Below are 14522 nucleotides of genomic sequence, written 5' to 3' on the forward strand. Positions count from 1 at the left end.
CCACACTATGCATACTTGATACAGCAAATAGAATCGCTCCAGATGAAATTTATCCACTATCTTTCCAGACGTAACCCCATGTTTTACCACAGAATCTTCTACCGGAATCTCTGTTCCTACTTCAAGCTTCAATCTCTGGAAACTCGGCAAACTGTTCTTGATTTAAAACTGTTGTACCACATCTTCGCTGGATCAACTTACCTGCCGGATCTTCTATGCCATATTGACCTTCACGCTCCAGTGGTGGCTACTAGACAGAAGACTACTTTCCACATTGGTAACTCCAGATTAGAGATATCCAGGAACTCCTTCTTCAAAAGAACATTGGCACTCATGAACAAGTTTGACTTGGATATGGCTGTGAACAAGAAACAATTTCACAGATCTATTTGGAGTAAATTGACCGATTGACGGATGAGTTCTGGCCCAAAGATGTCCTCATTAATTCGTGTGTGTGTGTGTGATGATGTCTCCTGCAGCAAACTGCTTTCTGCGAGTTTACATAGCGCTGGACTTGACGTCATGAATATCTTTTTATTTTTGTGAATTGAACTTTTCCCGTTTCCATTGTACAAAGTATATTAGTCTACCACTTATTTTTATGTTTGTACAACCTTTGCTCTGTTATACACTTTAACTGGGCGAATGCCTGTTGTGTATATTATATGTTAAAAAATAAAATAAAATAAATAAAAAATACCACTCCTGTATGTTCTCCCAATTCTCTTTTCAGCTCAAACGAAGAAGCTTTGCGGTTTTTAAGGCATAAGCGCTTCAAAACGCGGTCCTGTTTTGGCGTAGAGACTTGTTTGTGTCCGGTTCCTTTTTCCTATCAGAGCCCGTGACTACTAAATAAGATAAATATTTGTGTTGACGATTTATTGTAAACTCTGCTGATTTGGTTGTCGTGCCAGAGTATAAATAGAAAATTTATTTATCTGTCTCACCGAGACCTGGCTCCAGCCACATCACGAGTCTCTAGTCGCTGCTGACGCTGCTGGATACAATGCCTACTTCAAATCGAGATCTGTAGCGAGGGGTGGAGGAGTAGCCCTCTTTGTACGCGACATAGCACTTCAAAAAATCTCAGTCGCCTACGCGGATTCAGAGCTTTATGAGGCATTACTTTTCACTTTAAAAGTCCACTCAGCACTCTTAGATATAGCAGTCGTTTACATTCCACCTGTCCCTAGTCTAGAAATGATAAATAATGTAGTAGACTGGCTTCTCAACAAATTACATGTGTCAGCCACCCATATAGTATGTGGAGATTTCAACCTTACACCACAGCTCAATAACCTACTGGACACCATGTTAAATAAACTACAGCCATGTTCCATCTTTCTTATCAATAACCAACCTACAAGAGGTGAAAATAGACTTGACCTAATTCTGTCTTCTGGTAAATGTATAATTGATGTGCCCCCCCCCCCCCCCCAAATGTTCTTTCCATCCAATCATAGCCCAATTGCAATGCTCATAATGCTACCGTATGTGGACTTCAATGTCAAGGAAAAAATTAAGAGCCAGCTTGTCACTTCGCCAGCCTTTCTGGACCCAAATAAATGCTTATTTGCTGCCAGCTGTATCCCGTGGGAATGTCTACTCAAATGTGATGCCTTATTTGCAACAACTCTCTTAACAAGTTGGATCAACTCTATTACAGAATTTGCGGCTTCCAAAGTAGTAAGGATGTCATCAAAATCTAAAACCTGGTGGAACTCTAGCCTATCTACATTGTTTAAACTAAAGCAAACTCTGCACAGAAAATGGAAACTGTCTAATGACACACAAGATAGAATTAACTACTCGAGGGCCAGAGCAATATTTAATAGGGAAAAATCTAGAGCAATCAACCGCTACATGAAAGACACACTTGACAGGGGAAAGCTACCTCGTTGCACACATAAAAGTGACACAAATCAGGGGCTTGACAAAGAAGCGTGGATGGACCACATCAGCAGATTCTCCAGCATATATCATGAGTCTCAAGTCAGGGAGTTGAGTGGGATCAATTAGTTGACAATGAGATGGAGTCTGTTCCTATAACTAAAGAAGCACTAATACAGAGTATTAACTCCCTCAGGCCAACTAACACAGCTGGAGTTGATGGAGTCCCCCACTTCATGGTAAAGTGTCTCAGCCCTTACCTAATTGAACCACTCCAAGCAATTTATAGCTCTGTCCTTGAGTGCCGAGTTTTCCCTGAGAACTGGAATAAGTACGCTGTAATTCCAATGCCGAAAATTACAAAGCCTCACCTTGTGGAGCACTATCGGCCAATATCTACTGCATCTACCCTGTTAAAAGTACTGGAGAAAGCTCTATTGCCAAAGTTGTCGAATCAGATACTGGCTGGACAGCCTCAACAAATTCATTATTCAATAATTGCAAGATCTACTGTTACTAACCTCCTCACAGTTCAAGCCGCGATACTAAATGCTTTCCAAGCCAGAAAGGAAATTGCAATAATTTATGCCGATATAAAAGCAGCCTTCGATAGTCTGGATGTACACCCCTTACTTCATCCGCTCCAACACGCCTTCCAAATAAAAGGAAATTTGCTGAAGTTCCTACAGGCCCTACTTACTTGTCGGTCCATTTTTTTACCGCACAAATAGTCAGATCCTCCAACGCCAACTCCATGCAGGAGCTGCAGAGGGTGGAGTCTTATCTGTACTCCTTTTGACCGCCATTATGATCCCGTTCTGCAAAGGTAGGGATGATGTATGCACTTATGCAGATGATATTAAGATTCTAGCACCCATACAACCGTCCATGAACAATAGGGTATTTTGTGAGCAGATTAATTATAAGCTTCTGAACTTATTCGTGTACTTAGACAAATTTGGCTTGGCCCTAATTCCGCAGAAGACTGTAATCATGGTGGACTCGCTCAAAAAATCGCCTACGCTCGTACACCCGAAACTTAATTGCAAACCTATCCCAGTTGTTGAGACGCATAGAGATCTGGGAGTAACATTTGATACGAAACTTACGTTCAAGTCTCATTTTGACCCGATTGTAAAGAAAATGAACTACTTACGTTGGGCAACAAAACAGCACCTGTTGCACGTGAAGCAGACTGCAACAACCGCACGATATTTAAGAACCACAGTGTATTCGGCCATTTTGTATGGCGCAGATTTGTGGGCGTCAGCCACCCCTACTCACATTAGAAGAATATATGCGAGTGAATTCTGGCTGCTGAAGTGGGCAAACCATAAGCACCATCTCCCTCAACAGTTAAGGACCACGCAGCTCTCTGAACAACTTAAAGTGCAGCGTTTACCAGACATCATTGCCTGGAAACGATTAATAACCACAATCAAAATGATGACTGGCACGATATCATCACCCTGCTTCTGGCAGCTTTGTGAGTGGCACATCCCTCCATCTGCATTAAGAGGCACCAAATCCTTGAGAATGAAGACCAACAGACTGAAGATGGGTTTATACCCGCCAGTGCTTTAGAATCAATTCAGTTCCTAACATGTATAGGAATTGCCCTACTAAGGACCCTCATAGAAGATTCGAAATATAGGAAACAAACTGCAGTGTGGTCGGCTGAGGCTACTGTTGTGTTGCCTAGTAGTTGTGTGAATTTCTGTCAACAACTGTGTGTGCGCAATTGAATAATAAGTAAGTAAGAATATCTCGCACAAGTTGATCAATGGATGTGATGTTGAGATGAACCTTTGTATTACAGTTGCCAGGAGTGTAGACAGAAATGTAGTGAAGAGTAATGTAGTTTAAATGTAATCTTTTCGTGTATATTTAACCTTTCTTGTATATTTTAGACATTCTTTTGTTCACATTTTATGCTAATCCCCTGGCATTGTCTGCCGTGAAGGGAATTTGTCTCTTACTAATGTACACCTAGATTTTAATTTGGTAGGACACATAAAGATTTATTTATTTATATTTTAAATTTGGTAGGACAAATAAAGATTTATTTATTTAAACTTGAGCGGGATTGCAGAATTGTGTCTCACGGGACAACATTGCGAATGGGGTGCGAGGCAGATGGCCTCCGCAACTGACCAGGGAAAGGAGTTCGCGTTCTGTTCTGCTGAAATGTTTCGTCTGCTGTCCCCCTCCCCCGCGCCTTCCCCGGTGATGGATGTCTTCGGCCGTATTTGTATAGGCAAAAGGTGGCGGCCAAATTATGTACTCGACCATCACTAATGGGGGCTTGCTGTGCGCGTCTCCATCTGGTTCGTGGTAGTGCGCGATCGAGACAACGGACACTTCTGTTCCAGTTCTGAGCCGTGCTGCCATTGGTTGCGGCGACGCCATCGTGTTTACATCCCGGCGTGACTCCCGACCCGAGGCTAAGACCTAGCGTTCATTGACTGCCGGTTTCCACGCACGTAGTCACGTGATCCGGCCGAACAGGAAGCTGTTGGAAGCGAGGGCAGGTGAGCCAGTCGTGCCGCCCGAGGGGCAGAGAGAGAAAGGCGTCTGTTCGCTCTCGTACATCTGCTGCTCGCGCTGCTGCTGTCGCTGCCGCCGTCAACGAACCGATCGATTAGTTTCCGCGCTGTTTGGTGGGTGACTCAACGGCGCATTCTTCTGTGCACGTGCTACGCTGCCCGTATGTTCGTCGGATGTAAGTTACGACGCCACAGTCCGAGTGCGATGTCTTCGTGGATTACCTTTTTCGGGGATGCCCGGGCGAAGTGACCCACGCTCGCCCCACTGACCAGTGTCAATCGTCCCAACCTCGCCCGTCATTCGCAGTGTGCTGTTTCGATGCGGAAGGGATTTCTGAAGCCACTTTGCCGCTTCCTACGCCGAACAGAACAGGAAACCGTGTTCGCCGCCGATAGGCGGGTCTCTTGGCCTCTAGGAATACGCTCGCAACTGACTCCGTATTGCTGGACAGGGCAAAGGTAAGTGCAACTCCGTTCTTCTCTTCACACTCGCTCAATAACCGCGTCTCCACACTCTTCGTGTTGTCTGCAGTCGTCTCTTCTAACCCTACTTCTGCGCTCTGCTGCTCATGGAAAGTGCTAACGTGGCAATGCGACACACTCGTCCACTGCTGCCTGTGCGCAGGCGTCGGTGTACGTGCGTCTGTTTGTATACACACCCGCAAGCACGCGCGGAAACGCGCACACACACACACACACACAACCCCCCCCCTCATCGTAGTCCCGAATATTTGAATATAAAACTTCCAATCGTTCGTCTGCAAATGTCGAGATCGACTGTAAATTGGGTTGGATTAAACGTCTGGCGCCAGAGGTCGCTTCTGCTCTCAGCGTGATCCTCGCTGTCCAGTTCTCGTGTCGTTGGTATGCGGGGCGTTGAACACGAGGGTTTCGCACTTGCCCATTTTCGTGCGTTTCGGAAACACACGTTGCGTGTTTGTGTCGCGGGAGACCAAAATATTCGCTGGAAAACGCGTGCGAGTGAATGTTCTATTCCCATGATGCACTGTCATCGCAGGAAATGGTACCTTGGCGCGCGCTGGACCGAGAAGTTCTTTGAGTCGCGTCGAATTGGACGCTGGATGGAGAAAACCGTCATTTCCGCTTGTCAAGTGTAGCTTTTGGAAACAAGTTCAAGTTTTCCCCCACACACATTTCAAAGGTTCCTCTACAGCTTCCCATCCTATTGTCTTTTCTTTTCTTCTTCTTTTTTTATTAATATATTTACGTCTGATTGATATCAAAACTTCAGTTCTCGAAAGTTGGTTTGTGGAATTTCTCTCTGTAGGCAACTGTACAAAAGTCTCTCTCTCTCTCTCTCTCTCTCTTCACCTCATCTGATGCGAGGGTTCATCAAGTTTCTGTTCCTTCGGTCCCTCTTTACCTCTAGAGTCTTAATGGCCATCTTCCAGTGACTGGAAGAAGGCCAATGCATAGTTGGAGATAGAAGCGCTCTACCTTTCACTTTGAGAAGCGTTGCTCGCCGCAAACGGCTTCAACTTCAGTTACCTCAATATCGATCTTCAAGAATAAGGAAGGACAAAGCTATTCTTCGTTTTTTCCACATAAATGAAAACAAAAGAATACGATTATTATTGGTAAACTATGCAAGGAACCAATCTTATACAGCACCAGCGTTTTGTGTATGAGTACCCCCCCCCCCCGAGCATCGGGGAGTATTCATACACAAAATGTGTGTTCTCGAGTAATCTGGTTGCTCTTCTGTGCACCAGGATGGAATCTGAAAAGAGAGTTGACAGAAAGAAAATTGAGGTATTTGGAATTACAAGAGAATACTGCGTATTTCCTACTTGGATCGAAGAACAAATGAGTGGGTATTGAATAAAATTGGCAATCCTAAAATTCTTAAACTATCTAGAAACTTTCCATCTGATCAACGACTGGTGATATCTGGCTTATGCTACCCATCTACGTACAAATTTAGAGGAAAAGTTTCGTGAAACTGAAGCAGTTGCTCTTGACATTTCAAAGACTGTTGATATTCAGGCCTGACGTAGCCCAGTGGTCAGGAGCGAAAGTGCATAGTACGCGTTCCTTGAGTGGACTGTGGTTCAAGCCCGTGACTACTAAATACGATAAATATTTGTATTAACGATTTATTGTAAACTCTACTGACTTGGTTGTCGTGTCGGAGTAGAAACAGGAAATTTATTTATAGTGCTTGGCATAAAGGTCTTCTAAATAAGGTCTTGCTAAACTGTTTCTTGGAATTGTGTACCCAGTTTTCTCTCTGACCTCTCACTGCGGATGATGGTAGACGTCATCTAACTTCTCCGCTAATGCTGGTGTTTCCTAAGGTTCGGTTCTTTCTCTCACTCTTTTCCTCTTGAATATTAATGATCTTCCTCCATTGACCAGAAATCCTATCCATACTTTTGCTGATGATTAGCACATTGCATTCCACCTTCCAATTTGATAGACTTTGCCCTGCACAAACACTTTCAACTCCTCAAAAATATCCACTCCTAGTTCCTTAAATTCTGATCTCCAGGTAATTCTCCAGTGAGGCAAAGACAACTTAGTTGATCTCAATCCTTCTAAAACTCATTCCTGTCATATCTCGCAAAAGGATTCTTCTGCTCCTATGCTTATCTTTGGTGACACTCCGATTTCTTGGCAAGTTGATATATCTCTTTTGGGGATTACCCTGACTTCTAATCTCTCTTGGCACAAGCACATTACAAATATTACTTCCTCTGCGTCTAAAAAACTTGGTTTTGTCTTTCGCTCTCGGAGTTACTTTTCTTCCAAACAGCTGTTCACTTTGTACAAATCGCAAATCCATCCTATCATGGAATATTGTTTCCCACATGTGGGGTAGTGCCCCCAAAAGCTTTCTCAGGCTTCTAGATTCCATTCAGAAGAGGGCAGTTTGGTTAATTTTACCGATCTGTAACAGTCTCTCCAATCTCTGTCTGTAGATTGGAGAAATTGTTTTCGAGAGAAAGTTTTCCGTTGCACGCTTTTCTATAAATACTTCCATCTGTATTGTTCTTCTGAATTAGCTTCCCCTCTTCCAAACCACTCCAAACATGCTGCAACCAATCAGCATCTTTTTTACTACCAACTTTCACACTCACAGGACTAACTTTTCTTCTTCCTCATTTATCCATTCAACTTACATTTTCTGGAACAAGCTCCCTTCACACGTATTTCTAGTTTTTTTTTTTTTTTTTTTTTTTTAAGGAGATAAATATGCTTAATCTGATTATGGGTCCATATCCTTGCAAAACGGCCTTGCTAAGCTCTTCACAGCAATACACAAACATCTCTTCGAATTCTTTAGGCCTTTCACTGATCGGAATCAGTGAAAGGCCTGTTTTCTGCTGTGGAAAGTCTGTGATCAATTTGCTTCCGTTCTGGCAATACAACTATGAAGCTGTTTATGTTATCTTCAAGTTGAGGCTGTTTACATAAAGGCGTTTGATAAAGTCCCTCATGAACGGCTAATTGAAAAACTTAAGATATCTGCTATCTGTGATCCATTGCTCTCATGGTGAAGGAGCTAATTATGCGTCTTTCCATAAACTCTATATCAACCAAGTGAAGTCGGACGTTTTTATCCCTCTGAGCACAGTGCCTGAAGATTCCTCCTTGGCCCTCTGCTTTTCATAGCTTTCATTACTGATCTTCCTTCTTTCAATGCCTCAGACGTTCAAATTGCTCTCTACGCAGACTGACCTCAAGATCTACTCGGCTGTGAAGGAGACAACCGATTCTCAGCAGCTTCAATGGGCCAGCAATAAATTCTCTCTGACTACCATTGATTGGCTTGTGCGCTAACCTCCCGAAATTGGAGGATTAGCCTATCCCACGGCGAACCTACCTTTGTGTGATGCCAGTGGTTGAGTTGGGGGGGGCGTCGTTTGTATTCTTCTTATTAAGGTATTGATCAGCCCTTATGCGGTTGGACAACTTATACCCTCTGCGCACAATAAGGGGTCTGTACTTATTTGTTCTCATTCTATTATTGGTAACGCTCCAGACCAGGACTTCGCGCTACTGGCTGACAGATCTCTTCGGTTTACGTCACGCTGTGTTTGATGATGAAGCTGGTGAACTCATCTGTTAGTGACAGAACTGTTGGAGCTGACATATTTATTCTTAATTTTCAGAGGGATGTGTTACTATTGTGCGGAGGGGAGTGCAGTACGAAAAGATGAACATAATAACACAGGTGGATGCAAGTCAGAAGGAAGAAAAGAAACATCTGGTGTTAGTTGGTGGGCTAGGGGCAGGAAAGATGGAACTGCAGTACTAAAAGAAGAATGACGAAAAAGTTCTTCCCAGCAGTAGACCATAACAGAAGAGGACACAACCCAAACTTGCCAACACGATTTCTCATTACAGGTCATCGATCGTGTTTCGCAAAGCTGAAGGAACTTAGAATTAGTGACAGGCGTGCCTGCACATGCGGAGCATTGGAAGACTGGAATTATGTTTTTCATGTGTGTAGACGACTTGCATTTCAACTGTTTGCTATGCAGGCCTTTCAGAGGAGACGAGTTTTACTGCAACCTGAGGAGCACCAGAAGTGGTTGGTTGGAGTATTCTAACTGTTCTGTGGCGAACTGTGGAGGAAGTGTACAATCCACGTCCGTGGAAGACATGTACAGCTAACGTGACTTCACCGCATTGTACGGTGTTATAAATAGGTGGCGGGGTTGCAGAAGGCTGGTTGGAACCGCCTGGTTTAATAAACAAAATTTGAAAAATAATCATATTTGACTTATCAGTGTGTATGAGTGAGACAGCTCATTTGTTAGTGACGAAACTTTGAGTTGATTTTGTCAATTTCCATGAATAAGACTTTTTTTGTACCCTCTCCAGAGCATCGGAGTAGTGATCAGCTGTGTGAGATAAAGTAGCTGCACTGAGACATCAACTGATGTCTCAGTGCAGCTACTTTATATATCCTCCAATTCTTGAGTTTCTGCATTGGCTCTGCATTTGACATCATTGGTACGCAAGATAGTAGGACTGTCGTGCCACGGATGGTAACCAACTAGTGGCAGCTGCTCCTACTGGTTGGGATAAGAATGTACGGATTTATCTTCACGGTATCCACATATATATTACACTGCGGTGTTGTCACAATTTGCACTATTAGAGAAGAATACCCCGGAGTCAACGACTTGAGGGGGGGACACTTCTCTAATAGTGCTAAATTTGATGCCCATGTCCCTAATATCATTATGGATATGGGTATCAAATTTAGTAGATAAAGTAGCATTCAAAACACTGGGATTTCTCAAAGGACACCTGGAAGTTCAAAAAATACAACATGCTCTTATCTTATATAAAAGCATAATAGTGCCAATGCTTGAATTCAGCTCACCCGTCTGAATCCTCATACCAAGAGTTTAATAAAAAACAAAAGAAAAGATTTAAAGAAGTCCAAAGAAATTGCATCCGCTGTCTCACGTTCAATAACCGTCTGTTTTATCATTCAGCGTATTATGAATCGCTGTGTGATTACTTTCATCTGAGACCTGTAAGCACCCGAAGGATTTCGTCTGAGACCTGTAAGCACCCAAGACTCCGTGACCTGCCAAGGTAGGTCATGGAGTCTTATCAATAATATATAGGAATTTTGCTAGAGGGACAGTGAGGTGATTATCCCGTTGTACAAGGCAATGGTCAGGCCACACCTAGAGTATTGTGTACAGGTCTGGAGGCCTCATTTCAAGAAGGATGTAGAGTTGCTCTAGAACGAGTACTAAGAAGGGCAACAAGATTGGTGATGGGAACAAACGGGTGCTCTTACCAAGAAAGGCTTAAGTTCTGCAAATTGCAGCGCCTGGAGAGTAGGTACCTACGAGGTGATCTGATTGAGGTGTATAAGGCCTTGAATGGGTTGAGCAAGCTGAATGCTGATGAGATTCTTCCTCTTACTCAGACTAAGAACCTGAGAGGGCATAAATTCAAATTGAGGAAAGATAGTTGTATAATAGATGTACGAAAATTAGCCTTTAGCCAGCGGGTGGTTGGTTGGTTGGTGGAATAGACTTCCATCCCTTGTCGTGGAAGTTGAAAGCCTAAATAAATTTAAGGCTGAGCTGGACAGGAATTTGGAACGAATGGAGGGAAGTTTTTTTTTTTTGCTGATACTGCATAAGCTTGCTTTCTTGCATCGTATGCCTCTACTAATGCAAATGCTAATTACTGCTGACATCACCCTTCTTGCCAAAGTAATCCTACGAAGCAACAGATGTCCTAACCAAAATGAATTCCCTCCTTTCAGACAAGTCAGGAATCTCACGCTGTTGCCCATTTTGCCTCTGCCAACAATGACTTCATCAAGTTCAGTGCCCTAAACAGAATTAGCAGATCAGCAAATGACTCTCTCTCCCTCTCTCGCTCTCTCTTTCTCTGTGATTAATTTTTTTGGCACTTGTCAATGTGTGATGAACTCCGTCCACAAGTCTGCCTCATCTGTTGCAGTGCAAAGTGATCACTTCTCTTTCAACCTTTGTGGTATATTTTGCGTTTTTCTTTTCTTTTACTTCTTATATTATTTCTTCTACCGGTGACTAACCTGACTGTACACTTCTTATTGTACGTATGATTTTAATGTTTAAACCTCTTTCACTGCTGAAATAACAGTGACGAACTCTGTTCGCTGTTCTGCTCTCAGATACGTGCGATGTTTCTTGTTTACGCTAAAATCCAAATGAAATTTATTGTATATTACAATGTACAGTACAGAAACCCAAGTTCGAGGTCAACGAGTATTTTTTTTTTTTTTATGAAAACCCCAAACACGAGAGGTATTAGAACCCTATTATAATACTTTCTTTCAGATTCTCTACCCTCAATTTAAGTTTTAAAATATCGCGGCGAACAGATTCCGATGCCCCGGATAAAACATCGATCCATCCCCCATTTTCAAGTTCCAAAAGGGTAGTGTGTCAGGAAGAAAACAGGTTTGTAGTCACCGGCCCTCCAGTGCGAAGTCGGTGGAATGCAGCTGACAAAATACGATGGAAATACTTTTAGTTTGAAGTGCGGTGTCTGATATTTCAGCGATGGGGTTCATTGATGCTTTCTTTAATCTGCCACCTAACAGATGCAGACCACAAAGATGACCCGCCTAAAATGTGACAAAAATTACGCAGCTCGCTTGCTTCAATAAAATTGTTAACGAGAAAAGATAAAATAAACAAAATTTCATAAAAAGTACAAAAGTGATAACACAAAAAAAAAACAAACTTATTTTTTAGTTTTGACTTCTTCAGTTTTCTCTTTGAATTGCTTCAGTGGAACAAACTGATTACTACTTTTTGTAATCTAATGGAGATTACAGCGGGAATAACGGACTACGCTTTCCTCGATTAGATCGGGGATTTTACGTGGAATGTTTTAGGTTTACTAGTGTACAATTATCATGGAGCTTTGGATGCAATGTAACGCAGCGTTTAAGCAACAACTGTTTCTTAGGCTGTTTGCGTGAATTTTAATCCGAGTACCTTCTTCTTCTCAGGTAAGTTAATATATTTTGATAAATTTAAATTGTAATTGAATCCATTAGAGAGCCTTCTAGTTGAGTGTGCAATTTCATTAAGGTATTTTGCTAATTTAACTCGCATACTTTTCAGTTAGAAACGTGGGTTGTCTAATCGCAAGACCATCCTGGATCCACCAATTCCAGTAGACGTAAAACTAATGTTACAAATTTGTCAGGCTTCAGAATACTTAAATTAGATGAAGAACTCTTTAAAAATCCCAGTTTTCTATTTGCTTTTATAATTATGTTGTCGATATGTGCAGTTGAAGAGCAAACCTAAATCAGGTACTTCATTAGTGTGCGTCATGATTTCGGAAGTGACTGTACTTCTTTTACTTTTTTATGTGGATATTTAGATGAGACCGTGTTGCAATTTGTGGTGTTTAATTGTGTGCGGGCCTAAAAAGTATTCCATGCTCAATCGCAGTTCTGGACGCTTGTAAAACCATATCATCAGCGTCCAATATTTCGACGCGTTCCTTTCGGAACACCGGAGAGATCCTTGATATAAAAATTAAAAAGTAAACGACCTAAAGAAGATGCTCGAGAAACTCAGTAAAAACGATATCAGACTATCTAATCTGATATTCTTTACCAAATTATTAAATTGATAAACGATTTTGATAAGATCTTAAGATCTGCTCAGCATTGAAGGAGATTACCGATTCTCAACAGCTTCAATGTGCTCTCAATAATTTCTCTCTGTGGCTATCTGTGAATGGCTTGTCTGCTAACCTCTAGAAGTCCAATAATCTCTTTCTCATCCGGCAGATCTCCACAACTAATAAATACGGAGTACACGATTAACTCTGTGATCATCGAAAGGTGTGACGAAGTTAAGGACTTGGGGATTCTCTTCTCCAGCAGTGCTAAATATGATGCTCATGTCCTTAAAATCACCAAGAAAGTATTCAAAACACTGGGATTCATCAAACGGAACACATGCAAGTTCAAAAACTACAGATATGCGGTTATCCTTTATAAAAATATTGTTCTGCCGATCCTTGAATTCAGTTCACCCATCTCGAATTCTCACGCCAAGACTTTAATTAAGAAAATTGAAGCAGTCCAAAAAAATTGTCCGCTACCTTACGTTCCGTAATCCTCTATTTTATCTATTTTATCACACAGTGTACTATGAATCGCTGTGCGATTACTTTCATCTGAGGCCTCGGTGCACTAGAAGAGTTACTGCTGACCTTCTAGCCAAAGTAATCACTGGAACTTATGAAGCATCTGATATCCTCACTAAAATAAACTTCAATGGTCCTTGTAAACAAGTCAGGAACCGTACACCGTTTCGCCTTGACTCTGCCAACACGGACTTAATGAAGTTCAGTCCACTGAACAGAATCAGCAAATGACTCTCTCATTGACTTCTTTGTCAAATCCCAATCACTATTAAACTCCATCCACAAGTTTGCCTCTTCTCTTCAAATGCCAAATGACTAGCTCTCATCTAATTATTATAGTTTATTATTATTATGTGTTTTATTATTTTTCTATTCGCTAACGGATTAATTATTATTTGTTTTAGCGGTAACTTAACTTAATGCAATCCTCTTTTGTACATATCATTTTAATGTTTGAATCTATATCAATGTTTATCTTTCTGCTGGATTTCATATTTTTGTTATCATTTGTGTTCACTGTTCTGCTCTCAGATACAATCTTCATGGTTACCTGTTGTGTATCTTGCTATTAATAAAAAAATAATAAAAAAATAAAAAATAATAATTTGATTATCAAATAGGACCTTTTTAACAAGGCTGGCGAAACACGGCAAGCTTGGTAAGCAGGGCATATCACCTTCTTGGATTATCTTCTTGGATTGGATTATCACCTTCTCGTTATATCTACACAATATTGTTCGATGAATGGCACTGGCTTTCCTGGCCATCTGTTTACACTGCTCAGAGAGTTCCAAATCTGCCGGTATCTTAACTTCCACATCCCTTTCAGGTGTTTTATTCGGGAAACTCGGGTTTTTTTGGTTTCAGTAAAATAGAAAATGGACCTCAGGACACGAGCGAGCAATTTCCAGACAATGTGTACGGAGCAATATCTTGTCAGCATTGGAGAATAGGCAGGAACTAGCTGTGACTTACTTAGACATTGAGGCTGCATTTGATGCCGTCCAAGTAAACCAACTTCTCACTCTCCTGGAATGCCACTTCCAGATCACAGGGAACATATTATGCTTTCTCTCCTCTCTTCTGAATAACAGAGTTATAAAGCTTCATACAGGAGATAGCACCCTTACTAGATCCGTCACCGCAGGAGTCCCACAAGGAGGGATCCTTTCGGGCCTTCTGTTTTCATCCATTATCTTCCCACTGGTTGCACATTCTCGATGTCTACTGAGCTATGCGGACGATATCAAGATACTCACTCCCATCATTCCTGGTCAAGGCCTAGATCTGGTAAAAGTGGAAATTAACAACACTCTCACCACAGTCACATCTTACCTCTGCCAGTTTGGGCTCAAGATCAATCCTGCTAAGTCCGAATTCATGGTGTATTCATTGAAGCAAACTCCTTCTTCTCTCCAGCCTTCG

At 41.9% G+C, this 14522-nt stretch overlaps 1 protein-coding gene across 1 annotated transcript in view; it reads left to right on the forward strand.

Annotated features, from left to right (window-relative positions):
• The first annotated feature begins 4451 nt into the window (after positions 1 to 4451).
• Positions 4452 to 14522, forward strand: part of LOC150075716 (uncharacterized) — a 506024-nt gene continuing 495953 nt past the window's right edge. The window contains exon 1 of the mRNA XM_090387689.1: positions 4452 to 4895. The gene's annotated coding sequence lies outside the window, so the exon portion shown is untranslated. The remainder of the gene's footprint in view (positions 4896 to 14522) is intronic.

Source organism: Mastigoproctus giganteus, chromosome 13 (genome assembly GCF_048544385.1).
Source record: "Mastigoproctus giganteus isolate SK-2022 chromosome 13, ASM4854438v1, whole genome shotgun sequence".
NCBI classification, from domain to species: domain Eukaryota; kingdom Metazoa; phylum Arthropoda; class Arachnida; order Uropygi; family Thelyphonidae; genus Mastigoproctus; species Mastigoproctus giganteus.